Source organism: Panthera onca, chromosome F1, assembly GCF_046562875.1.
Source record: "Panthera onca isolate mPanOnc1 chromosome F1, mPanOnc1 haplotype 2, whole genome shotgun sequence".
Lineage (NCBI taxonomy): Eukaryota > Metazoa > Chordata > Mammalia > Carnivora > Felidae > Panthera > Panthera onca.
Window position 1 is genome coordinate 18,036,216 of NC_138355.1, and position 12,023 is coordinate 18,048,238.

Consider the following 12,023-nt stretch of genomic DNA (forward strand, 5'->3'; position numbering starts at 1 on the left):
TCAAATTCAGAATAGCTTAAATACCATTTTAACCTTTTAATCCCCATATAGCTTTGTGTACAGCAAACTACCATCAATATCCTTTTTAATGTTGGCTTCTCTTGCGTGACAGTCTGCACTGAAATTCTCTATTTCTGGTAACCCTTACCTCTAATCATGTTAAAGGCTATCTTAGGTTGGAAATCTCAGATCTCAGTAAGAGACTGAGGAAAATAAGAGAGAGAGGGGACTGAGTCAAGAAAGAATACCATTTCAGGCAAAGTGCCCTACAGAGTAGCTTCAGTATGATCCTAAAGGAAACTACAGGTTATGAGTTATGTAAGAGAGCTGAGCTTTCATATTCCAGCACTACTCAGTCATCAGCTAACAACGGTGGTGGGGGGGGGGGTGGAATACACTTTCTAAGACTTCTTTGGCTTCCTACCCTTTTAGGAAAAACAGCTCTGGTAGCTAGGAGAGTACCTGTGGGGAGTCTTAGGTGGGAGCACTAGAAGAAAAAGCACACAGAAGTTGGTGAGGATACACAGAAACATGAGAAAAGATTAGAGGGGATCTGGGAAGAGTACCAGTGGTATCTGCTATAGGGGCTCAACCTGAAACCTCATCTCTATCAATATAGATGACCATTTCTGTGCTCAATTTGTATTCTATAATTTTGGATCCAACTACCATGTATTCACAAAAGACATGTAAATCTACTTAATCATCCTGAACATTACTGATTCTAATACAGTTCTTTAAGTATAAGCTGGAGGTGCCTAGCAGGTGATCCGCACAAGTGAGAAATGTAAAAAATAATGATAAGTCAGAAAAGACCCAGCATCAAAAACAATGAACTACATTAAGTGGCCCTATTATGCCTGTTGCCTCACCCTGTCCACCTCATTACATACCCATGAAGCTATCAAGCAATTTGGCCTCTGAGGAAACTGTTTGGATCTTGAGAAAGAGAGGCCAAAAAATTCAGGAGTATTTGGTGGGCCTGTGCCTGATTTATTGAGTTAGCCCATTAGAATTTTATATTTGTCAAGGAGAAAAGAACACAGACATAAGTATGGCATTTAACAAACAATACAAAATAGTCCCAAAACCTAGGAAATAGAGACCTTAGAGGAATCTTGTAGGAAAATGTCAAGTGTCAGGGTGCAGGTAAGCTGTAGCTTTCTAGAAAGGTAGCTAATTAGAATTCTACAAAACATTAAGGAAGAGTTAACACCCATTCTCTTGAAGGTTTTCCAAAAGATAGAAATGGAAGGAAAACTTCCAAACTCTTTCTATGAAGCCAGCATTACCTTGATTCCAAAACCAGACAGAGACCCCACCAAAAAGGAGAACTATAGACCAATTTCCCTGATGAACATGGATGCAAAAATCCTCAACAAAGTATTAGCCAACCAGATTCAACAATACATTAAAAAAATTATTCACCATGACCAACCAGCATTTATACCTGGGATGCAGGGCTGGTTCAATATCCACAAAACAATTAACGTGATTCATCACATCAGTAAAGGAAAGGACAAGAACCATATGATCCTCTCAATAGATGCAGAGAAAGAATTTGACAAAATACAGCATCCTTTCTTGATAAAACCCCAAGAAAGTAGGGAAAGAAGGAGCATACCTCGAGATAATAAAAGCCATATATGAAAGACCCACTGCTAATATCATCCTTGATGGGGAAAAACTGAGAGCTTTTTCCCTAAGGTCAGGAACAAGACAGGGGTGTCCACTCTCGCCGCTGTTATTCAACATAGTATTGGAAGTCTTAGCCTCAGCCATCAGACAACACGAAGAAATAAAAGGCATCCAAATTGGCTAGGAGGAGGTCAAACTTTCACTCTTTGCAGATGACATGGTACTCTATATGGAAAACCCAAAAGATTCCACCAAAAAACTGCTAGAATTGATTTATGAATTCAGCAAAGTTGCTGGATATAAAATCAATGCTCAGAAATCGGTTGCATTCCTATCCACAAACAATGAAACAACAGAAAGAGAAATCAAGGAATCGATCCCATTTACAGTTGCACCAAAAACCATAAAATACCTAGGAATAAATTTAACCAAAGAGGTGAAAAATCTATACGCTGAAAACTATAGAAAGCTTATAGAAAGAAATTGAAGAAGACACAAAAAAAAGGAAAAATATTCCATGCTCCTGGATAGGAAGAACAAATATTGTTAAAATGTTGATACTACCCAAAGCAATCTCCATATTCAATGCAATCCCTATCAAAATAACACCAGCATTCTTCACAGAGCTAGAACAAACAATCCTAAGATTTGTATGGAACCAGAAAAGACCATGAATAGCCAACGTGATCTTGAAAAAGAAAACCAAAGCAGGAGGCATCACAATCCTGGACTTCAAGCTATACTACAAAGCTGTAATCATCAAGACAGTATGGTACTGGCACAAGAACAGACACTCAGATCAATGGAACAGAATAGAGAACCCAGAAATGGACCCACAAACGTATGGCCACCTAATCTTTGACAAAGCAGGAAAGAATATCCAATGGAATAAAGACAGTCTCTTCAGCAAGTGGTGCTGGGAAAACTGGACAGCGACATGCAGAAAAATGAAACTGGACCACTTTCTTACACCCTACACAAAAATAAACTCAAAATAGATGAAAGGACTTAACGTAAGACAGGAAGCCATCAAAATCCTCGAGGAGAAAGCAGGCAACTTCTTTCTCAACACGTCTCAAAATGGGTGAAAGACCTAAACGTAAGACAGGAAGCCATCAAAATCCTCTTGGCCACAGCAACTTCTTATTCAACACGTCTCCGGAGGCAAGGGAAACAAAAGCAAAAATGAACTACTGGGACCTCATCAAAATAAAAAACTTCTGCACAGTGAAGGAAACAATCAGCAAAACTAAAGGGCAACTGACAGAATGGGAGAAGATATTTGCAAATGACATATCAGGTAAAGGGTTAGTATCCAAAATCTATAAAGAACTTATCAAACTCAACACCCAAAAAAGAAATAATCCAGTGAAGAAATTGGCAAAAGACATGAATACACATGTCTCCAAAGAAATCCAGATGGCCAAACCGACACATGAAAAAATGCTCAACATCACTCATCATCAGGGAAATACAAATCAAAACCACAATGAGATACCACCTTACACCTGTCAGAATGGCTAACATTAACAACTTAGGCAACAACAGATGTTGGCAAGGATGCAGAGAAAGAAGATCTCTTTTGCATTGTTGATGGGAATGCAAGCTGGTGAAGCCACTATGGAAAACAGTATGGAGGTTCCTCAAAAAAATAAAAATAAAACTACCCTACAACCCAGAAATTGCACTACTAGGCATTCATCCACGGGATACAGGTGTGCTGTTTTGAAGGGACACATGCACCCCCATGTTTATAGCAGCACTATCAACAATAGCCAAAGTATGGAAAGAGCCCAAATGACCATCGATGGATGAATGGATAAAGAAGATGTGGCATATATATAAATGGAGTATTACTTGGCAATCAAAAAGAATGAAATCTTGCCATTTGCAACTACGTGGATGGAACTGGAGGGTATTATGCTAAGTGAAATTAGAGAAACACAAAAATCATATGCCTTCACTCATATGAGGACTTTCAGAGACAAAACAGATGAACATAAGGGAAGGGAAACAAAACTACAAAAACAGGGACAGGGACAAAACAGAAGAGACTCATAAATATGGAGAACAAACAGAGGGTTACTGGAGGGGTTGTGGGAGGGGGGATGGGCTAAATGGGTAAGGGGCACTAAGGAATCTACTCCTGAAATCATTGTTGCACTATATGCTAACTAATTTGGATGTAAATTTTAAAAAATAAAAAAGTATTCAGAGTGGATGGGACAGTTGCAAACAAAGGAATCTAAAACCTTGATAACATTTATCTTGGCTCAGGTATCTTAATTATCATCAAATAAAATTGTGTTTTATAAATTTACATTGGTTAAGATGCAAATTGGAAGTAAAGAAAATGCTAAAATTATGTAAAGGACTGTTTTCATGTATGACATTTTTAGAGGGGATTTTTTTTGACATGTCAAAACAGGTCAAGACATATAGAAATGTAGATAGTGATGGAGGGTGGCAAATTCAGCAATGAGTAAGATCACCAGGGCATTCTGTGGGATAGCATCTCCATTTACATGGACTAGACACCATGACAATGGAAAAACACATACATAATTGCACACTCTTGAATCCTCAAGGCTCTGGTGAGCAAGCTAGCTATAGCCTTAAGGCTCAGATGAGATAGGTGAACATTATGGCCACTGAATGTGCTGAGTTCACTGTCTTAGCTCTTATGTGCCCACTCATCTCAGAGCTCCACACCACCATTGCCCAACCATGTGGAAAGAGCAAGTGTTGACTCTGTCTTCTGCCTTAGGGTGAGTTCCTATTGGCAAGGGCCAAAGTGGTTTTTTTGTTTTTTTTGTTTTTTTTGTTTTTTTTTTTTTTCTACATTTAGAAACCATCATTTCCTTTTCTGCCTACAAGGCCTCATAATCACTTTGGGAACTATTGCTTCCTTCCTGTGTATTCATCATACATCCTGCTCTCACATGTGACTCTGAAAGCTTGCTGAGAACCTGCCTCCAATATTTCCCTCTTGATTTTCATATGGGAAATCTCTGGAACAAGTTGGCTACGTCTTTCAATGGAGGGGTAAGGAGCTAGGTAAATTACTTACACCTAAGTTAAAAAGCCTTCAAATTTTTTAACTGTACTTCTGCCCTTGAGAGATAAAAATGTTCTCATTGAATTTAACAAAGCAACTTATATCATTGAGGTTTTTTTTTATATTTGCCAAATCACTATCCTTTGGGTAGTTAGAAAAATGTGTCCGTTGTGGCTCAGTAGATCTCCAGAATTTTCCTGTGACGTTTCTTTTCTGGCTTTCATCTGGTGGGAATTGATTGCCACAGAACGGGGGCTTTCATCTCAAACCTAGATTGCAAAAGTGTATGTAGAGCCAGGAGATGGTGGGTGTGCCAGTGCAGGGGTGAGATGATACAGCAGATAGAAGGGGGGACTTGATAGTCTTGCTTCATCACCTCATTTGGAGTGTGAATTTAATGGGTTTATTACCAGTGGTACCAAAAAAGAGGTTCCATTGATGACAAAAGTCTTGAAGCTATAATTCGTTGAGGATTAGCAAAAATTTTAATTCAAGCCAGGAGTGGTTCCTCATAAAGATGAATTTGTTCTGACTTGATCTAGTGGTGTTGGAAGGGCCAAGACTCAGGAGCCCAGACTTGATTATTTTCATTCAGAATAGGTACAAATATCATGCATCCCAATAAAAGGAAAAGTGGGAGATAAAAATGGGTGTGTGTTCCTCTGGCCCTTTGGGGTTGTAGATAGTAACTAACCATGGCCTCTGCCACAGGAACCTAGAGAGATATTAAAACACCCACAACTGAGTTCAACTGCCAGAGACACAAGCAAGTTTGCATGGTTTATGCCAAAACCTCAAATACAACATCTCCCACCCTGAACTTCCGTGGAAACTCCCTCGTATCAATCTTGGTCCTTGTTTTATGCATCCACATGTTGAAAACTTCACTTAAGAGGGCAAAGGACAGAAACAGTTCCCCACTCATTTCATATTTTCCTGGCTGACTAAGTTCTCTTTCAGTACCAGAGAGAATGTTTATTCCAAAGCTGCCTGTGGTATTAAGTGGCTCCAGGATATTCCACCTACATCTGTGTAAAGGGTAATGAGCTGACCAGCTGGTGGGAGTGTGGCAGTAGCTTCATTGGAAAACACCAAGAGGAGTGCCTGTTCTACTGAGTCCTGCTTCTGCTGTTACCCCACAGGTTATCATCAGCTTGGCCTCGGATCTGTGCTTGGAGAAACCTGCTGCCACTGATAGTGCTCATAAAGTACAACACCTATTGCTGTTTTTAGTATTTTGGTATGAAGTGTAACCAAATCATTTACCTAATGGAGGCCACATATTGTCAGTTCTAGTCTAGACGTGTACCTATTCAGCTGCATCATGGTTAACTTCATCCAAATACCAGGATCACCATACTGATATGCTCGGGAGGAGCAGATGTGCTTCTGAGTGAGCCTCAGTCAAAACAAAAGTGAACCATTTAATGACTCAAGCTTTCCATTTGTTTCCTGAGGTGCTCTTTTGTTTCTCCTCTGTTGCCCTTATACCTTATACTCAATCATTTTATTCATCTTCTTGGCATTGTTTCTTCTGTTTTTCTTGCTTTCATGACTGCCTCCTTCACTCAGTTTCTATTACAAATTAATCCAGATCCAATTTAACTTCCAAGCTCATCATACCTCTACTTAGTTTGTGGCGATTTGTTTCTTGGTGTTGATGAATTTTTAAACATCTTAATTTTTAGATTTTTTTTTTTATTCAGGTTTCTGGATTGGATTCTGTTTAGAAAGCAAGGCCTGTTCATATGATAAAATTTTTTTATTTTCTTCTACATCAAGAATCTATTTTGATATAAGGGGTGAGATAGTAATCTAGTTTTATTTGCTTTTTTGTTACTCTAAATGGCTAGCTAGGGGCACCTGGGTGGCTCAGTCGGTTAAGCGGCTGACTTCGGCTCAGGTCATGATCTCGCGGTCCGTGAGTTTGAGCCCCGCGTCGGGCTCTGTGCTGACAGCTCAGAGCCTGGAGCCTGTTTCAGATTCTGTGTCTCCCTCTCTCTGACCCTCCCCTGTTCATGCTCTGTCTCTGTCTCAAAAATAAATAAACGTTAAAAAAAATTAAAAAAAAAATAAATAAATGGCTAGCTATTTATCAAAGCATCATTTATTGAGTAATCCATCTTTCTTTACTGATTCAAGTACCATCTTTATCTTATGCTGATTTCCCACATAGATTTGGGGTTGTCTCTAGATTCTCTTTTGTGAGTCCATAGATCTCTCTACCTCTACCAGCGCAAAGTGGTTTTCATCATTCTGGCTTCAATTCATTCTTTTATGCCTTTGCCCAACAACATATTTATTGAGGGCCAACTATGTGACTGGCATTCTTCTTTGTTTAGATAGTTCTGCATATTTTTTATTGTCTGTTTCTTGGTATTTCCTTTTTAAAAAAAAATTGTAGATGATATCTTTCCCCCACTATATTTTGTCACTCATTTTTGTATTGGAGGACTATTGATTGTTGTGAATTAATTTTTAGCTAGTCACTATGCTGATACATCTTGTTGTTGGTAGTTTTTTAATTGACCCTAAGGCTTTCAAATCTAGGTATATGTATCTATTATTTGCGGAAAAAATGTAATTTTACCTCGTCTTTTATGGGTTTGGTTTTCTTTCTCTTGCCTAGTCATGGGAGTTAGTAATTCCAGAATAATCTTGAGTAATGATGTTGATAATGGTTATTTTAATGCAGTGTCTGATCATAAGGGGAATACTTGCAGTACCTCACCGTGACAGTGGGTCTTGATCTAAGCTGTAAAACTTTTTTTCACACAAGGAACAAATCTGTCAATTTTTATTTTGAGTTTTATTACCATGAAGTTGATTTAATTATTGACCTCCTTGACTATGACTATAATAAAGTATATTTATAGATTTCTTGTGCAAACCATCTTGTCCCCTTTCATTTAACATATATTTTGTGGTGGAGGGGTGCCTGGGTGGCTCAGTCTTGATTTCAGTCCAGGTCACGGTCTCAAGGTTGGTGAGATAAAGCCCTGCATTGAGCTCCATGCTGTCAGCATGGAATCTGCTGAGATTCTCTCTCTCCCTCTCTCTTTGCTCCTCCCCTGCTTGTGCACTTTCTCAAAATAAATAAACCTAAAAGATATATATTTTAGGTTAAATCATGAGGAAGTAGGTTAGGTAGATGATTATCACTACTCCTATTTTGGGTTTTCAAAAACTGAGTCCAGAGCATTGGCCACAGATCCTTAATATCTCTCTCTCTCCTCACTTCCTTTGTCTAAATGAGAAACAAGCAAAAACTATGTGTGTGTACATATATTCTTAAAATGGCAATAAAATTAAAAGTTAAAAGTCACAGTGAAAGATGTGACATGTATAAGCTTGCCAGTTTAAAAGATCTTATTAGAATTCTACAGAATATCTGCCTCAGCTTTGACTCACCTATAACTAAGACTCAGTAACTGAGCAAAAACATTTCAAATGTGTGTTTGCCCTCCTGAGCTTACCTCAGAAATAAACCTGGTTTGAATGATTATTTAATCAGTGTAAAAGCTCAGACCAGCTGTCCTTTCCATCATGCTGGCCTTAAACCACATCACTATAAAGGGCCACTTAAAAAGAATCCTCACCTGGTGCCCCCAAGTGTTGACAATCTTACATAGAGCTTTACTGGGGTGTAGGAGGCCACAGAGACTTTCTGTACAGGACACCATACAGCAAACCCCCTGAAATCTTTCTTGGTCATCTCTTTCTGTCCTCCCCCCACATTACTCATGGTGGTTATTAAAAGTCAGTCCCTTTCTCCAAATCCCCTTCTCTCCAGTGTCTTCAGAGTGGTACTGTTTTCCACTTGGTTCCTCCTCACCAGTCTGACCCAGCAGCCCCTCTGCTGCCCTCTCCTATAAACCTGGAAGAGTCTGAGTTTCTGAAGAGGGGTAGTGTTCCTGCCATAATTCTAGCAAATAAGGTCTTTCATTGCTTTAAAATTATATGACTGCTATCACAGCCATACTTCTCAGGGCTTAATGATGAAACAGAGGTGAATTTCCACCTCACAGGAGGGAGTCATCAGAGAAAAAGAAATATACTGCGAACCATTAAGGAAGGAGGAATTTCATACCAGCACCTACTCATGCTCCTTCCTTCTTGGGGACACAAAATTTTTTATAGGTTATTTGTATAGAAATTATACTGATCACATGAAAGAAATGCTTCTATGGTCTGTCCATGGAGGCACAGATATAGCTTTAGAATATAGAATTCTTTTCAGTGATGTTTTCTCAACTAGTTGATGAATCTCTTGCAAATCAATGTTACTTTGATGCAAATCAATATAGGATTGCCCTTACTTTTATGCACAGCCTATTTGGAAATTCCTAGTGGAATCCTCTGAATTTTAAATGGAAGGTGTAGTTTGTGAGATCATTTGAACCCTTGGGCAGTTGCAGAAGAGAGCCAGCTTGGGTTTTTTTTAGATCCTATCCTATCCAAGCAGAAGCAGGCAAAAAGAAAAGAGAATTTTTCTACCAACATTTCTTCAGATGAGGGTTTTCTGCTGCAGAGCAGAAAGGATAACGGAGCTGAGGAAAATACAGACTAGTAAGAACTTGGGCTATGGGTGGGGGGGAGTTTATTTCAGTAGTGGAGCTCACCTCTTACCCATTTTAGAAAAGCAATTTCCCTTTTCACTGGAGTTTGGTTTCTAAGGAGGGCTTCCTAAGCAAATAGTTCACTTATCCCTCCCCATGAGAGTGATTTCATGATAGGAAAGTCTTCCATTACACCATGCTGGGATTATCAGTCAAAGCAGTGACAAGAAATGGCTTATTACAGCAAAACAAAAACTGAGGTATTAAGAAGTGGAGATGGGGACCTCTGAGTTCCAACTTGGCTTTTATCCCAGACATGCTGTTTATTCCTCAGTTGGGAAGCATCTATTTCTGTAGCTCCATTAAGGAAGTGGGAGTAAGGTTTTACTCCAAATACTGCTGTTCTTACGTTAGCCAGGTTTAAAAATAGAATCCTAGGAATTGAAGGACTTCCAGGTTTTTTTCCAGTCGTTCCTCATTTCACAGTGGCCTTTCCTAAATTCTTCCCCAAGTGTCTTCTGTTTGCCAAGATCCTGAAGAAGAGATGTCCCACAGTCTATTTCAGAGTTTAATATTGTCCAGGTCAGAAAATTGCTTTCCAGACAGTCCAAGTGCATTCAACCCAAGTCTGTGTTTTTTCTACCTCAGTGGCATATTTAAGAATTAATAAATTAATCTTAAATCATTAAATCTTAGAATAAGAAGAGATTCTCAAAGGTCATCTAATAAGACAGTAATTCCCAACCAGAATGGTAAAATGATGGATTTCCATCACTGACACTAACACACAGGTTTTGTGGGAGAGAGCAAGAGATGATGAGAATTCACCAAGTGGTCAGAAAATAGTCTTTAGACCAGTGGTTCACATACTCCAGGTAGAGTGCTAGTGCCTGGATAGCTGCCCATTAGATCACGTGGGCAGCTTGTTAAAAGTCCAGATTACTAGGCTCCCCTTCTCTTACCCTAGATCCTAATTCAATAGGTCTGTATTGCTAGAATGCTCCCCTGATTTCAGAATCTGTGCTAAACTAACTCTCTCCTACCCTGGCAGGTGTAGGAGGCCATCCTGTATATCTAGCCCAGCTCTGCTTAAATGCTTCTAGTGATGGGGAGGGACTGCAGGGGTGAGGCTGGGGGTCCCTTACCTAATAAACAATCTCTTTTTCAAGCAGTTTTAATTATTACAGAAATTCTTCCATGTACTAAATTGAAATCTATCTCTCCTTGACTCTTATTCATTTCTTTTAGTTCTGCATTGTAGATCGACAGACAACAAACGTTTTAAGTGTGAACTCTTTGAGTGTTTGTTGATCAGATGTCGTGTTTCCTTTTTTAAAACAAAACATAACAAAATAAACCATGATTCTCTGAAATCCAGGAAAAGGGCCCAGAGTACTCAACCAGGACTTTTAAACCCCACATCTTGATCCATGTGTCAGTTAAATAGCCAACTGTAATTCATTTTTGAATGAAAACTTCCTTGATCAAAATGCTTCCCCTGTCCCACCCTTACTGTGTGATAAAAATCTGGGAAGCCTCAGATGGTATGCCCCATCATATCTATGCCCTAGTTTGCTACTTGTCAAACCACTTGTGTAAAACCAAGAGGGAACTTCCTGAGAGGTTTTGTGGCTGTTAATGATGCAAAATCATCATTGTCCCTACTCTGCCTATGCAAGAAACTCAGGGGGGAATCTAGGAAAAAATAAGGACACTGCTTAGACTGACAGCTGAAGAAGGGGAGTGGCCCAGTTATATCCTTCACAAAGACTTAATCATTTCATTGCTCCAAAATCTAGAGTGTGCTTTTCGATGTTAATGCCATCTTCATAAATATCTAATCAACTGTCAGGGGACACACCTGGGTGATCAGATCTCACTAAGCTGATTCAAAAAAAAAAAAGAAGAAGAAGAAGAAGAAGAACTCAGCTGAGATAACAAGCATCTAAATGAGTGCTATTACTTTAAAGAAGTCACTTTCTGGGGGCTCTGTACTTATTTTAAAAAGATACTGTTTCTGAGAGCGTATTAGGAACCTTTTTTTTTTTTTTTGGATGGTCTTCAGAGACAGCTTATAATAAAAGAGTGTTTATCTTATCACTTCACAGTGCAAACCTTGTTTTGGATTTAAAAAAAACTCTTCTAGACTATTCACCACTTTGTTGATCACTTTGGGTTCCAAATGACTTTTAGCTGCTTTCAGTAATTACCTTCATAGGCCAAAGGTCTGTCACTTTGGAAGATACTCAAAATAATATTTCACAAATTTGGACCACCTTACTAGACCTTGTTAGTCTTCACCCACTAAATTCCTTGCCTCTTCTTGCCAGGCTCTTCCCTTGTGCTCTGTACTACAACACACTGTCTGCCTCGACATGTGGCATTTGCTGTACTTGGAATGTTCATCTTTATTCTCTTACTTACTAACTTCATTCCCTTTTAGGTCCTGGCCTCAGTGTCAGTTTTGAAGGGAAGAATTTTACCATATGGTTCCAGCTTTCATCACTAAACTTTCATCTCAGATTATCTTCTGAAAACATTTATATCACCCCACCCTCCCCCACCATTACTAGCCTCACTGCTTTGGGCCAGAGTAGTAGCTGCAAGAGATCCCTTGCTCCTGCAGAAACCACTGGGAACTGAACCGAGGTGCAAACCCAGTAGTTGCGGGTTTTACCCAGGAATGAATAGCACATCCTTGTTTTCTATCAACATTCGTCTTCTCCTTTGTCCTTTGCCTTTTACTCCTTTTCCATCTCAGCATGGGT